The sequence below is a fragment of the Equus caballus genome, chromosome 1 (genome assembly GCF_041296265.1).
Source record: "Equus caballus isolate H_3958 breed thoroughbred chromosome 1, TB-T2T, whole genome shotgun sequence".
In the NCBI taxonomy this organism is placed as follows: Eukaryota; Metazoa; Chordata; class Mammalia; order Perissodactyla; family Equidae; genus Equus; species Equus caballus.
In genome coordinates, this window is record NC_091684.1 from 7,863,696 (window position 1) to 7,879,784 (window position 16,089).

Sequence of the window (16,089 nt, forward strand, 5' to 3'; positions counted from 1 at the left end):
CTCACAGGGACGTTGAAACTATTGAGAAGTTAAAGGCCTTTTTCAGAATTCTTGCTCATAGTTGCTGGAAAACACTTCCAGTGCCATATGACGGTCACTCAGCAACACGCCCACGGTTTCTGTGTAAGGGGCTCATTTTAAACTGGCCCTCGTCCAAACACCAACCTTCCTCCTGACTTCCCCCCACTGCTGATTCAGGCGTGAGCGGCGAATGTTAAAATGTGATTTACGTCTTAGCCCCAAAGGTGGCTCTCAAAGGGATGAATCAGTGACTGCTTTCACGATATCACAGTCTCCCAGAATCAAAAAGAACCAAGTGTTACAGATAGTTTAAAGGGGGAAAGTGTATCCCTTAATATATATATCTTGTTTATTCTTCATCAAAACATTCCAGAATCCTAACTCTGAAAACATTCACCACTGCCATCATTGACAAATTGGACCCGAAGGCCTGAAAATGCTAGGAGTGAGTGGCTTCCTTTTAAATATGGGTGTCACGACTTCAGCTGCGTGTTACAGGAATGGTGGGAGGCAGTTTCCTTGCAGCTCGTCTCGTTAATTACCGCACGTCTTTGAGTGTGTGAGAGTGCGTGTTTTATGTCTTTGGATGGTTAACATTAGGACCTGTCTTGGAAATTACTCTTTGGCAAAAGCAGTATCTGGGGATTCACGTGGGAGTTTCAACTCACTTGAGTCCATCCATTAAGGAGCTTCTTGGAGCATTTGGTCTTAAGGGGTTGAGGACTAAGTATGCCACATTTATGGGAGTAAGAAAAATGTGAATAATTTGAACACTTTTGGAAAAGAATACTTAGCATAATAGTAAATGTCACTTCCTGGAGTGAGAGAAAAAGCAGTATTAACATTCAAAAATTACTCTCACGGCTTCCCTTATTTATTGCAGCAAGTTTTCTGTTAAAATGAGAGTTGGAGTCATAGAGCCATCTCGTGAGGGAACGCAGCTCCTGCAACTTGCCGCGCCCCTGGGTAGACGTCGGGCTTACAGCCGTGCACATGACAGACTCGTTTCTTGCCATCATGGAACTTGCATTCTAGTGGGGAAGACACAACTGGAAAACAGTAAATAAAAAGCTGCCAATTAGAAGGAGTGCTGTGAAGGGAGCAGATGGAGAGGATGAAAAGGAGACACGTGGACTGCGGGACCCAACTTTAACTAGGGTTTGGAGAAGACCTCTGTGTGGGGGTGACATTTAAGCGAAGACCAAAAGGAAGAGAGGGAGAGAGAGCCTGCAGCGATAGTGGAAGGACGTGACCTAGGGCGGAGGGGACACCACGCACAAGGGCTCTGAAGGGGAAACGTTGCTGACAGGAGGCCAGTGGCTTGTAGGGCTGGATCAGAATGGGGTGAGGGCTGGGGGACAGTGGCGCTGGTGCTGCTGGAGAGAAAGAAGGACTCTGAGCGAGCCGAGCCCAGGCTGCCAAGGTGTGCATGACTTCCTCCCCAGCACAGTGAGAAGTCACTGGAGGAAAGTTTTAGGCAGGATGGTAATATGATCTGATTTCTCTTTTAAGATTTCTTCACTTTTAAGAAGATCACATAGCATCAGAACTATTGTAACTTGCCAAATTAGGGGGCTTATTGTCTGTAAAAAAAAAAAAAATACATGAGGCTTCCTGTAAATTTCAAAGGTAATAATATGTAAACTCTAGTTTTATCCTAGTGTAATTAACAGGCCTTAGGAATCCGTTAAGAAGGCTCCTGCATTAGCATTCCAGGTGATGTGTCGCTCCACAGCCTCCCACACTCACGGCTCCAGTCTAGCAAACTGGACAGGAAAGATTCTTTTCTGTTTAGGATTTCCATTTGCTTGTCCTGCCATAAGCATCCTTTAAGGACTCTATTTCAAAGAGCCACAGAAAAGCACTTTTACTGTGTGTGTGTGTGTGTGTGTCTGTGTGTCTGTGTCTGTGTGTGTGTCTGTGTCTGTGTCTGAAGGGTATCACTGCCAGGGTTCCCATGCAGATGCTGAGATTAGGGGTTGGGGGCTGTTTGGTTTTGTTTAGTGCAGACTGGTAAATGGCTCCTAAGCCAAGAATGTGCTCCCGGCTGCCAAGAGAGAGGGGAGAGCAGCGGACTGAGCGCCCAGGATAAGGTAGGCCAAGGGAATACGTGAATGAGGGTGACCCCTTGCTCTCCAGGGTGTAAATAATTTACATTAAACTGAGGTTGGAGGTTAGGAATAACATCTACAACTAGATCAAATAACCATGTTTAGGGAGGAGGCGTTGCCGTTCTACTTCCTCAGAACTTTGTCTAATTGGCTCATTCAATTCCATTTAATTCAACTCAGGAAACATTCACTGCATACCTACTTGCTACACAGCTGTCTGGATGTGCAACACATCTGGATGCCCTCCACCCAAGTTCAACCTTCTCTAATGAAAACCGAGAAGACATCAGCCCTGCCTCTGACTCAGGACAAGTCCACTGCAGGAAACCGCGTTAGGCGACCAAGCCTAGAAAAACCACTCATTAACTCAACCAACATTCACTGCGCACCTGTATGCCAGATCCCAAAGAGCAGGGTAGGGGCATAGACACAAAGGCAGGAAGCTGGCCTTCTAGGAGCTTATATTGTGGTAGGGATGACAGGCAAGTGATGATTACAGACCAGAAGCTCAGGGCTCTGAGAGGGGACGTTTCTGGGAGCCATGGGGCTCTCATGGGGCACCTAATCTAATCTGTTTACCCAATCATGGGTATCACAGCATCTCATCTATAAGTATTTCAGTGTGTGCCTCTAAAAGATAAGGAGAAATTTTTAAACATAATCTAATACCTTTTTTAAAGTGACCAATAATTCATTGTGAACAGAAAGCAAAGGTTGGAGGGGCTGGTGCACAGGGAAAACATTCTGGAATGAAGCCCTGTCTGAATTGATCCCTGAAGAGATGAATAGGGTTAGGCGGACTCTCCCAGAGAATTCCTCGCTTGTATTATGGGAAAACTGGATTTCTTTTTGAGAAGGCCTCTATCTGAAAATGTGTTTCAAGAGTCTAAAATAAACTGTGTCTTTCAGTGAAAAATTCCCCAGAGTTTTGGATGTAGCAAGAATTGATAGAAATTCTATGTATCTGCAAAGTCTATACTCTTTGTAGAACTTGCTTCCTTGAAAATCAGTGCAGAATACATATAATTAAGACTCACCCCCTTTTGAACCTCGGGGAGCTGAGATCATGGAATACATTTATCATAAAGGGATTTTACCAAAATGGGATCGCAGGAAACTTTCTCCACTTCAGCTCTTCATTTGAAGGTGGCTCCTTTTTTCTCAATGAAAAGTTTAAGGAAGTCTTCATTTCCTTCTTCGAAGTGTAGGGGAAATAATGGAAGTCTTTATCCAAGGGAAAAACAAAGGAGAAGCAGCTACAAAATGAGGAACTCTCGTAACATTAAAACACTGCTGGTCAGAATCCATTTAATTATCCAGCCAGAGTAAATCGTTGGCTGCATCCCGACATTATCATAAGGAGGAAATGAACTGGCAGGAGAGGTTCTTGACAACAGTTCAAGAGGGCACATCCATAGAGAGCCTGTTCTTGTTTCCTCTCCATATAATTAGATATTGCTCACTGGAAAATAAAGGAATTTGTCTACAATTAAAGCAGTGTTGGAATACCAGAGGGCATGGTTGAATCGTCCTCCCCTCTTAAGCTGGACTTAAAACAGAGGTCAAGCTAGGGAAATGGGTCTGCATGGCCACAGTTCCTGGCGTATCCAGAACGGGGGAAATGACAGTAGGCAAACTTGACTTCGGCCTTAGAGGACTGCGTTCAGGATGTCGTGTTTCATCCGTAAACTGTGTGAGGTGGGTATGATTAGACCCATTTCAAAGATAAGGGAGCTGGAGCTCACACAGTTAAATGAATTGCCGGCCTTTTCAAAATGACCCAAGCACAGAAGCCCCAGGGCGGAAGGCCAAGTCACCGGGAGGCAATCTCCTGCCTTCCCACCTTCCTATGACTTAGCTCAAATAAAAATTTGCAGCAGCTGTAAGCCTCAGGAAGAGGAGAAAGGCATCTATCCAGGGGTGCTGGTCCAGGAAAATATGCTCAGCTTCCTGCTGCGGGCTTTGAGGATGCTCCACGCAGCAGGACTGAGGAGGAGCCGGGCAGCCGTGCTGTCAGCCCTTCCGGCATGTGTGTCACGTGGAAGTGGCCACGAGTGTTTGCCAGGTTTGGGCTTCATGTGAGGACGGAAGCCTCCGCAGTACAGAGCAGCATCCCTGTGTGACTTCTGGGAAGTAGGAAGGCTACCCCATTTTTAAGCCATTTAGTTCTGCAAACATCCTTCAGCTTATGTTACAAGAGAGAATTATTTCCTGTCATTGCCCGTTAATCCAGCGTTTTACTTGTGGTGGAACATGTGTGAAAACATTACAGCTGAAATTCTGCCACTCTCTCCCCTCCCCCATACACACCTCCATGGCTTCCTCCTCTCTTCTACATGTGGCACGGAGGCCGCAGTGTGAGGTCAAGGGTAAGTTCTGGGCCTCTCTGCAACCAACAGTTCAGAAGGACCCACTTTAAACACTAGATAGGAATTTTGTCTGTTTTGTTCACTGCTGAATCTCCAGCACCTAGAACACTACCTGGCATATAGTAGAGTGCAATAAATTCTTCTTGACTGAAAGGAAGGATGGATAGAAGGATGGATGGAAGGATGGATGGATGGATGGATGGATGGATGGATGGATGGATAGATGGAAGGATGGATGGATGGATGGAAGGATGGATGGATGGAAGGATGGATAGATGGATGGATGGATGGTAGATGGGTGAATGGGTGGGTTGACAGTGGAGAGGTAGGTGATGGTGGGTGGGTGGATGGATGATTGATGGGTGGTGATTACAGCATAATCAGATGTGTGCAGAGTGAGGCCGTCTCTTCAATTTTTGTGTGATGGCTACACCTCTGGGGAGAAGATCCTGAGGCCGTTGCTTTTACACTAACTCTAGCATTTGCTGCAGTATTACCATTTTCATTTGTCGTACACCTCGAGTCATTCCACAATGGATTTACAACAGCTTACAAGAATAGATCCAACACAATAAATAGAAAAACAAAAATAAAAAAGAATAAGGGCTGAGAAGCCTCAGGTGAACAGGTGGCTGAGTCCATAGCTTTTTTTTTTTTTTTGAGGAAGATTAGCCCTGAGCTAACTACTGCCAATCCTCCTCTTTTTGCTGAGGAAGACTGGCCCTGAGCTAACATCCATGCCCATCTTCCTCTACTTTATAGTAGAGGTGGGGTGGGACAACCACCACAGCATGGCTTTTGCCAAGCGGTGCCACGTCCTCACCCGGGATCCGAACCGGTGAACCCCGGGCCGCCGAGAAGCAGAACATACGAACTTAACCACTGCACCACCGGCCAGCCCCACCCATAGCTTTTTTTGTAATACTCCATGGAGTACCGGGAGACAGGAGCAATTTGCAGAGTGCTTCTGGAAGTGGCTTCTCCTGAAAGCCTTTGCTTGATTTAGCTAAAGTAGGAGGAGGGGTCCAAAATATAAAAACTGAAAGTAGTTGTGAGAATAAGACCCCACAGGCCTCACGGACCACTTTCCAGCTTACAAAGAATGTTTACATCTCCTTTTTCATTTAATTGCACATCCCTGAGAGAAGAGGACAGACACAATCACCTCCATTTTATAGATGAGAAAACTGAGGTTCACGAAGGCCCCACAGTTGGTCAAGATCAGACTCAAGATGTCAGCCCACAGCTCCTGGCTCCTGGCGCATTCCTGGGCCCCTGACTAGGGATCTGTGAGCAGAGAAGCCTTTGGTTCTCAATCACCAACAGGGATGAGGGGGAGTTCGGGTTGCCTGGATTGCAACGTCAGCATCAGGAGATCAGTGAGGCAAGAACAGGGCCCGTGCAGACTTCAGCCCTCATTTGGTGGCTAGCAGGTATCTACTATGATCACTTTTTCTAACATATTTGATTAAAAGTGTCTTCCTTGTTACAGACTTGCAGAGTCAACAGCAGCCACTGGCATGATCTCTGCAGGTCTGTCTGCTGGGGTAGAAGAAAGGACAGGGTTCTCTCGGATGTGTGAACTCTCCCTTATCACCTCCGCATCTGTTTATGTCTGCCAGAGCCCTGTCCGGAGTGAGCCCCCCCGCAGAGAGAGCAGCCTTTTCTTTTCATGAAGCTGAGAACCTCTTCTAAGATGTTGCCTGTGATGGCTGGGTCCCCTGCCCTCTCAGGACTGGGTTTAGAGGAGACAGCCATGAGAGCACAGAAGTGAAAGGTCTGTTTTCTGGTAATGCATGGAGGCCTCCTGTGCACCTCAACTGACCAGGGCTCAGTTGGTATGTTTCTTTATTAAAATTTCTGGGAAGTTACATTTGCACTTTAATTGGTTTCCAGGGAGGAGGAGCAGAGGTCAAAGTTCACGTGTTAAAAACATGTATTATGTGCCGCAGAGGGCTCCATTCTGTGACCCCGTTTTTGCTATTAACAATGGAAATGTCCTACTAAGGACATTTTTAATTATTCGCTCCTGGCCTGGTGGTTTCCTTTGCCATCTGCGGCCCATCTGGTGGGCCCACTGGGCCAGCATTTGGTCCTGATGCAGACACTTTCCGTTCCTGGAGCTGACGTGAGGATGAATCCTTCTTGTAGGCCCCCCGAGTCCCGTTCTGTTGTGTGAGCCAAAGTGCTCAGTGTCCTGCTCACGCACCCCTGGCCGAGCAGAGCGTGGACTCAGTTCTGCTTCTGTCTCCCATCACACCCCGGACGAGTCCTCTGTGAGAGTCATGCTGCTTTCCAGGTGGGTGACCGTTTCCTCTGCCCACAGCTTGCTGGGACCCGAACAGGCTCACAGGCTCGCTCAGGTGGGTGTGGTCTGGCCTGTGCTTGACCTGAGAGGTGCTGGATAAATCCTGACACCTGGCTTTGTTTTCCATCCCACCTAAGACCTTCAGGGAGGTGCTTGAAGGCGCTCTTGGGAACCTGCAGGGCCTTGGGGCTTGCTTTTACCTGCACCTGACTCCAGGGAGCCCAAGGCATCTGGGCAGCTGCCTGTCTCCTCCATTGATGCTGATGCTCCTGGCTCAACCATTTGTGCCAGGTCATGCCTGGGGCTGCCCTGGGGCCCCTGCCCTGGGAGTAACACCTGGGAGCCCCTCCTGGAGGCCTCCTGATTGCCCTAGAGGCGAGGCGGTTGCATGGGAAGAACACTGGCCTTCAGGTCAGAGAGCGATAGTTTTAGTCCTGACTCTGGAACCACATGACTGTGACCTCAGTTTCCTCGTGTGTAAAATAGGAATGATATAGTCTGACTCACAGGGTGTCGATGAGCAATAATGCCCCCCAAGCTTCTGGTCCATGGCAGGCGCTCCCTAAAGAATGGTAATGCTCTTGATATGTATACTCATGATCCCTGATGTGCAAGGCAAGATGAAGTCACAAGAATGAGATGACCTCCCTGAGCTGCGCCTCAGTCCTCTCAGGCTGTGGAATATGAGGCCAGTCACGCTGATGCAGACACCAACACCCCGTCCCAACAGGACATTCTTCTTGCTCGCGCCTGAGTTCTGTGCATGGTGATTGCAAGTTTTTATTCCTGGGCATAATTGTGAAAAACTTAAAGGTTTTTCTGAAGATGGCCCTAGAATTTGGGGGTCAAAACTCGGCCAAGCCAAGTCCATCCCAACTGTGACCTCTTGCACCACCCTCTTGCTGTAAGCGGGCCTCGTGCTGACCTGGGTAAAGAAGATGGTAGTGATGTGGGGCCTGTGCTCCTGGAGGGACCAGGAATGTGTAGAACTGGCGCTGAACTGTGAATTATTGCTGGTTTTTGAAAAAGGTCTTCAAGCTAGCTGTGGAAGTAATGCTAAAACATGAGAGTCATGAGATCGTGTTCTCAGGGAACGGAGGCCAGGTCTGAGCCACTGTGGCCGTATTCCGCTCTGAGCTCAGGGCCTGGCCTTGGCTGTGGAGTAAGAGGATAGACTACGCGGAGGGCGCTCAGGTGACATGAGATTTGGGAAAGACGATTGGAAAAAGCTTCCAGGAACTGGAAACAACCATAGGTGTGCATGGCGGGTGACAGCCATCGAAACAGGATTTCTGTTTGTTTGAGTTTGTTGGTTGTTTCTGCTCCTACGTCCATGTTCTGGTTGAGCTGGAGAAAACCCAGCCCTTCCAGAATGGAGCAGGGATTTTTGCTTCTTTAGCACCGTATATGTATTAAATTGTAGGGTCGTATATAACTGCCTGATCACTCCTCTGCCTCCTGCACCATTTTCCTCTCAAGTTTACTTGTACTTGTGGTTTTACAGTTTAAAGATTGCTACATTTTGGCTATAGTTATAATAAATTCTGCACCTCATTGGAAATGTTTCTAAGCCCTAGAATATATAAGGCGCTGGCAGTCAGTAATTCACAATAGCCAAAGTGGTACTCTACATGAGAAAAAGAAATACACGTCTTTTTCATATAAATACTGGCAACTAGCCTCTCATGGAGCTTTGAAGTTAACCAAAGATGTTCACCTTTTTTTGTTTGAAGCTCCTTGATGCTCCCCCTTGGCGTGTGAGGGAGTTGTTATTGTGGCCATTCTATAGATGTGAAAACTGAGGCTCAGCTCTAAAACTGAGCTTTAGTTTGAATAGATGGGGTGCTCAGACTTAGTCTTCCAAATTTGATTCTTCTCTGCCTCCTCCATGCCACGTGCCCAGGTAGGGAAGAGCGCCCTGCTGAACCTGTCACTTCTGCTGTCAGGAGAAAATAAAACTCCATTTCAGTTTGCAAAGAGAAATCAGCGGGAAGCAGAATGTCAGCAACATATTTTCCAAACCCAGTTATCCCTTCACCGTCTAATCATTTATTGGCTGCGGGAAGATGTGAGGTTTTCTTTTGTTTTTTTTCCCCCAGTCAATTTAAACAGAGAAATCTGGGTGGCTTCCTGTCCATCCTGGTTTCCTGTGACGTTGGCTGTTCTTGTCACACAGTCGTGCCATCTCCAAGCTGCTCTCAGCAGCTGCCCAGGCTGTTTCGGCCTTCTTCCTGCAGCCACTTCCATTCCTTTGCTCCAGTCAGCACGAGGACCAGTGTCACCCTCAGAGCTTGCAGCTGGGGAAGCCGGACTCTTTGGGACCCAGCACATGTTTATGAATGAGGTAGTGGAATCAAAGGAACCATCGAGAACGGTGACCTGCAGCCCCGGTGAATCCAGCCTGATTGCAGCTGCTTCTCCCGCCTGCCTGATTTCGAAGAAGAAAAGCAGTCGTCTCCGAATCATTCCCGGAGAGCTTTTGCAAGGCAGATAACTGCCGACTTCTACTGTCAGGGTTGATAAATTGGCTTAGTATGATTCACCCCAAGAATATAGCAGTGAAACGCACAATAGGCTCCTGCAAGAAAAGAATTTTCTGACTGCAGATTTGTCAAAGTAAAAGTAACCCCTAATAATGTTTTACTTGGCAGCTTTGTGACGGCTAAAATATTAAGCCGTGACTGCATTTATGGTGAGAAGCCATCGGTGACATTCCTCTTTCGAAAGTGGGTTTTGGGGCGGGGGGGTTGGTTCCAGAATCACCCAGCTGTCTGTTTCATCCCCTTTTTATTTCTAACCTTGCATTCAACATGGTAAATTTGCCCCAAGTGTCCTTGGTAGTTAAATATTAGAGAAAAAGGCGGATGCGTGTAACAGAAGAGGTCACGTCTGAGCTGGAGCTCGTCACCCCGGCGCAGCGTCAGAGAGAAATACTCTGCCCGTGAGCTGAAAGCAGCCCATGTTTCTGGGTCCCAGGTATAATCGTTTTAAAGCGTTCTTGTGCCAAGGGAAAGTATCCTGCGAAAGGGCTTCTTTTCTGAATAATTCTCCAATTTTATTGCTCTGCACTGGTCTATCATTGCTGTATGTCAATTCAATTAGCTGCTGTCCTGAGACAGTTGGGATAATTTATGAGAAGTATTAAAAAGCACATTGTGATGAGCTTGCTGAAAGCTATGGAAGAAACTGAGGCTTGCCTTGAAACTACCGACCGTGGGCTGCACACGATCTTTGATGTCACAAGCAACCAAATGGGCCAATTCACTGTTCTTTTCATCAATACTCCAGGGAATAAAGCTGTAAAATAAGCCAGGAACAGTATAAGCCAAAGGAAGGAGAGTTACCATACGCCAGAGTTTGAAGCCAGAGGAAGGAACTTGCCTCAGAACAGAAACGTCACTCTGTTCATAATCAGAACCTCTCCTGGCCCCTTAATTAGTGCAGAGTGTGATGACTAGTCGGTCAGTCTGGTATAATACTTAAAGATGTTTGAAAATTCATTCGTGATTCAACTTTGGCTTTAAGAGACAGATGCTCATGGAATTTTTAGCACATGTCTAAAATCACATAAGGTTTTCAAACTGCTGTCTGTTGGGCTTTTCTTAGGAGATGGAACCACAGGGTAAAACAGAACTATTTCCAAGTTAAGCACATGAAAGGTGACCTGTGATGGGCCTAGATTATATTTTTTATTTTTTGACACAAATAAGTGTGGATTTGTCCATATATTATCTTTACAATATTTGAATTTTAAACCTAGGCCAGTTATTCCCGAACTTTAAGTTAATCACCTGGAGCATCGGCTGATGAATGAATGAACAAACTGTGGCATAGTCCTCCTTGCAATGGAATATTATTCAGCCGTAAACAGGATGACGTACTGATAGTCCCCCAACACGGCTGGACCTTGAAAACGTGATGCTGAGTCAAAGAAGGCAGACACAGAAGGTCACATGTTGTATGACTCCATTTATATGAAATGAACAGATAGGCAAACCTATAGAGACAGAGGGCAGATTAGTGGTTGACAGGGCCTGGGGGAGGTGATGTGAGGAGTGACTGCCTAATGGGTCTGGGCTCTGTTTCGGGGCTAGTGTTCTGGAATTGGATAGTGGTGATGGTTGTACAATATTGTGAATGCACCAAAAGCCACTGGATTTTATACTTTAAAACGGTGAATTTTTTGTTAAATTAATTTTACCTCAATTTTTTAAAAAAATCACCTAGAGAGCTTGTTAAAACACGGGTTGCTGGGCCCCACCCCTGAGTGTTTCTGCTTCAGTAGGTCTCGGTGAGGCATGAGCATTTGCATTTCTAGCAACCTGCCAGGTGATACTGATGCTGGGACCATACTGTGAGGACCTCTGGTCCAGTCATTTGACGGACCGTGGACGGATTCATCCTTTGTATTTAAATCAGTGCATCAAGGGTTTGTGGGTCAGTGTCCAGGCCTCAGCAGTTTACTCAGTGCTGAACTGGAAACAGCAATGAAAAAAATGGCATCTTTAAATAACTGAACTTGGAATCAGATCTAGTGTCTGCCATTCCCTAACTGTGAACTTTTAAACAAGTCCCTTCACCTCATTTGCAAGATGGGAGTAATAATACCTGTCTCACTGGACTGTTTGGAAAATTTAAATTTTAAAAAAAAGTATAAAAAGGGAAAAAATAGTACTATGAGAAAGTGCCCTTCATATTACCAGGTTCTCAATAAATAGTTATTCAAAATTATATATAAGTATATATCAATTAAATATAATTATATGCATTAAAGTTTTATATAATTTCTATCATATGGATAAATATGCACGATATATTTATTTTACATATATGTAAATATATCTGTTTTATTTGTGTGGGTGGGGAGGCGGTGTCGGGAGTGGGTGTGTTCAGTAGTTGCCTTGGCGAAGGCCCAGCAAGGGGCCGGTGGGAAGGGCTCAGGCCATATTTGAATCTTCTTGGGATCGTCCTCAGAGCTTTGACTGTGACAGACACTTGAAGACGCTTCTCAAGCGAATGAGTGGCTGACGGGCTAAATGAAGACGTAGAGAACGCGCCACCCAAGGTTTAATCCCGCTGTCATCAACGGCTCAGAGGCAGAGTTGGCACCTGGGAAGCAGGGTAATGAGCGTGCCCGTGCCAAGCACCATCCTGGTGTCATTCTTTCACGTGTGGCTGAACTGGAGAAATGGCAATCTTCATAATGGTTGTGCAGATAGATCCTGTCCGTGGATTCCTGACAGCGTGCTGGGGAGCGGATTCCATGCCTTGTTTGTGGGCCATTGGCACATTTTTCATGCAAACCAGTGAACTGTTCTTTGGCTCCTCCAGCCAGTAGTCAGTGGCATCTATTGTGCCCTAGGCACCGTGCAGTCAGTGGCTATTTGGGATGTAAACGACATCCAAATATGTGTAGATTAGGGTTGTATTGTAATTAGAAGAATCTAACATTTGATACCGTCAAATTTCCTTATCTCTTGAGATTTGAGGTTATTTTGGATCACTAAATTCCATTTATTGTGGGAGGGCCATTGGGTTAGAAATAATTTTTAGATATCTATTCTTACACACCAGTCAACTGAGAGGATCTCAGAAGAAGAAGGGAGACGATGAGCAGACCTTTGCTTGTCAATCAAAACTGGTTTGCTAACAAAGGGGAAAATAATAAGAGTCTGAAATTCTTATGAAAAATGCCTTCAGCCCTTGTTAGTGCCTGATCCACACGGGGCAAAGCCCCTCCGTTTAATGATACTCCATGGTAGTCTTCTTGCCATCAGTATGACCTCCAGTGGCTGAGGGGCTTCTCGGGAGAAGGCGGCGCTTCTCTGGGTATGTGGTACTGAAGGTAGAGTCTGCTTCTGTCCTGTTGAACCCGTTTTTCTAGGCCAGTCACGCCTGTCCATGCACCTTTGCTCCGGCTCATCCCTCTGCCTGGAACGCTCTCCCTCTAGCTGTGCCCACAGCCTGTTCCCTCACATCCTGGTGAGAGCCCCAAACGCCACCACCCACCCAGTGAGGGCTTCCCTGACCACCCTCCCTAAAACTTCAGTCCCTCCCATTTACAGCCTCTCCCTCTTACCTGTTTCATTTTTCCTTAACATTCATCCCTTTCTAACACACGTAATTGACTCCTTCATCTTACGTATGATCAGTCTGCCCCCTGGAATGCAAGCTCCTCGGCAACCAGGATCTTTGTTTGTTTTGCTCATTCCCATATCCCCAGAGCCTAGGACAATGCCTGGCACATAGTAGCTGTTGAATAAATATTTGCAGAATAATTGAATGATGAGTGACAGGTTGCTCTGCTTTTCTTCCTCTAGTACCTGACTTCCTCTAAATGCCCAAATAGGGTTCGGGAATAGTCTATCAGAGTGAAATAGTCCAATCAGAGTGTCCTCTCTGGTGAGAAATCATGAAAGGATGGAACCAGCAAAGTTTCTCTACAGATACAAAATGCTCCTTGGCCTCATCGCCATTTGTCCTCAAAGGAGAGTTCTCGGATGATGGCAGAGGTGTTTTTCCATCCTCACGTAGAGATAGGAATGCTGACTGACCCAGTCCACGGAGAAGGCAGGAATGTTCGGCAAAGGGGCACTGGCCTTCCCAAGGGGCCTCACTGAGCAAGTCAGAAAGACCCCAGATTGGAGGGAAAGAGGATCCACCCACATGTGCTTGTGGCAGAAGCTGTGAGCCGTGGCCAGCAGTTGCTGGAGGTTTTACTGCACTGACTTTGAAGACAAGCGGTGCGCTGGTGAAGTCAGGCCGTGTGGCGTGAGCCCCGGATCTGTGCTGTCTGTGAGCAACCCTGAGAAAGGACCTGTTTCAGTGTCAGCAAATTCATCAAGGCCGCATTTGGCTTCTGAGGAGAACATTGCTGCTTTGTTGTTAAAATGGAGACACCTCAAGGAATTAATGCCTGGACATAGTTCCTTGCAGCAAGGTTAAAAACCTGTGAATTAAAGATGAATATTATGCATGCATTAAATGAAAGAAAATTTTAAAAGCATTTGGGGTTTGTCCTTCAACAGAATAGGAAAAAGTTAAGAGAAATAGAAATTTATTGTTACACAGATGACTACCTTCTATCTGACAATAGCTCACACAGACACACAACTGTGGTTTTGCCAACAATGACTTGATCTCTTCTCCTCTCCCAAACATTCCAGAGTTTAAATCCTGGACTTAAACTGATCTCCTTCATCTTGGTTCTATCCCTTTTCTTTAATGTCAACCCCCCCAAAAGCCCAAACTGTATTTGTTATTTTGAAAGACCGCGAGCTGGAGGGCCTGTCGGAGCCGTGACCGGAGCTGGTCTCGGCCATCTGGTCCCTGGACACTGGTGGACATTCTCTGCTCACTTGTGAAGCGGGGTGATTCATACCATGCTTTCATCAGGCTTCTCTCAACTACTGTTGTTGTTGCTATAAACCCTTCCCGAGGCTTACAATTTATCCTGGTGTCTTTCCTAATTAACTGTTAACAAATTCTGGAAATTAATTCCTTTCCAGAACAAACTGGTAAGAGTTCATCACAACACCAGTTGCCTATCATTGAGTGAGAATGAGGTTTAGTCTCCCGGATCGGGCCCTGAGATACACGCATGTGTCCTAGGAAAACGCCCGCACAGCGAAGAAGGTCTGATCTATGCCTGGATGAAGTTGTTTCTTTGCAAAGAGAAGAACCGCTCTCAATTCCCTGTGTAATGTACCGTCGTCTTTCAATACAAAGCCCTTCTAAATTGATAAAATTATAATTTTTCTTGTGGATCATCATTTGAAGCTATAAAGCATCATTTTCATACCAGGAATAATCAATCTGTCTGCCCAGGAAAGCTATAAAGACTTCAAAAGGGACTTTGTTGCAGCGCTACAAATAAGTCCTGCCTTTGCATCCAAGAGCAGGACTTGCATTTATTAATTTAGTTGTAGATTAGAATTACACTCCAGAGTTAATAACCTGAGATTGATAGAAAACACTTGGGGAGGATAAGACAGTGTTACCAGTTTGGCCATGAAAATCATCACAGTCTTGAAATATTGCCAAACTTTATCATCAAATGGTAGCTAGTCTGCCATCTTCAGGGAAACGTAGCAGCCTGCATTGGTTTGACCAGTTGATTAGGATCTGATTATAATGTCATCCTGTAAATGGCTATGTGCCGAGAAGGTGCTTGGGCTGGCTTCAGCAGGTCCTGCTTCCTCACTAAGTCATAAAACTTTCTGTGTTTCCTGCATGCTTGTCCCTTATAATTCTTGCTACCTCAAGACATGGGAAAATGCATTGGTAAAAAAGAGTGAGACACCCTATATATGTTGGGTAACATCAGCTGATGTAGGAAACAAAGCCCCAATTTTCCGTAGCTTACCTTAATAGAGGTATGTTTCTTTCCATATGACACCCTGGGGCTCCATCTGCAGGTGGCTTCCCTCCCTACAGTGAGTCAGGACCAGGTGCTGTGTCTGGCTCCTCCGTCGCCTAGGACATTAGAATACCTGTTGGAGCTCGGTTGACAGAAGGGGAAAGAAAGGACATAAAGAGGAACAGTCACTTAACCACCTTAAACAGGAAGTGACCCACATCACTTCACTTCTGCTCGTGTTCTGTTGCCAAGAATTAGTCACAGAGCCCACCCAGTGCAAGGGGAATGAGCAGCCCCTTGAGACCAAGGAAGGAGGAGCGTGAACTTTGTGGGGAAGTTGGCCAACTCTGCCACATCCCTTTGTAGCCCTGGTATTTCAAGGCGAGAATCGGACCTGCATTTCTGGCCACCTCCATTCTCTAATAGCTGTGCTTGGGTAAGACAGCGATTTGCCCTTCATAGATCCAAATGCCAGCATCGGCCGGACCTGGCCCACAGTGGGGGTTGCGTCCATGGACCCATGGAATTGATAAGCACTGTCATTTGTACTTCTTTCTTCTTCGTGCTTTCCAATAAGGACATCAGTATGTGTTCATATTACAAGCTGCAGAGCCTAAGAATTCATTTCCATTGTATCATTTCACACAGAACTATTAATAATGTCTGTAATGTGACTCTGTCTAAACTTGCTGATTTGAAAGCCATCAAAAGATCATTTCCTTTTTGATAAAGCACTTCTCATTGGTGGTGCTGGCACCGTACAGGAATGGATTTCAGCAGGTAGCTGAATGTGCCTCATTTTCCACTGAATAGTTAAGCTTTTGTCCACTGAGACTAACAGTGGACAGCTGGGCAGCTGTTGGCAGCGGGTAGCATGAAGTGCTGACCATTGCCCGCCCCAACCCTGACTGTCGGGGCTCT

General features: G+C 46.2%; 1 protein-coding gene across 2 annotated transcripts in view; it reads left to right on the forward strand.

Moving 5' to 3' along the window:
- Window positions 1-16,089, forward strand: part of ADAM12 (ADAM metallopeptidase domain 12) — a 335,115-nt gene that overhangs the window by 260,240 nt on the left and 58,786 nt on the right. The gene's annotated exons all lie outside the window — the stretch shown is intronic.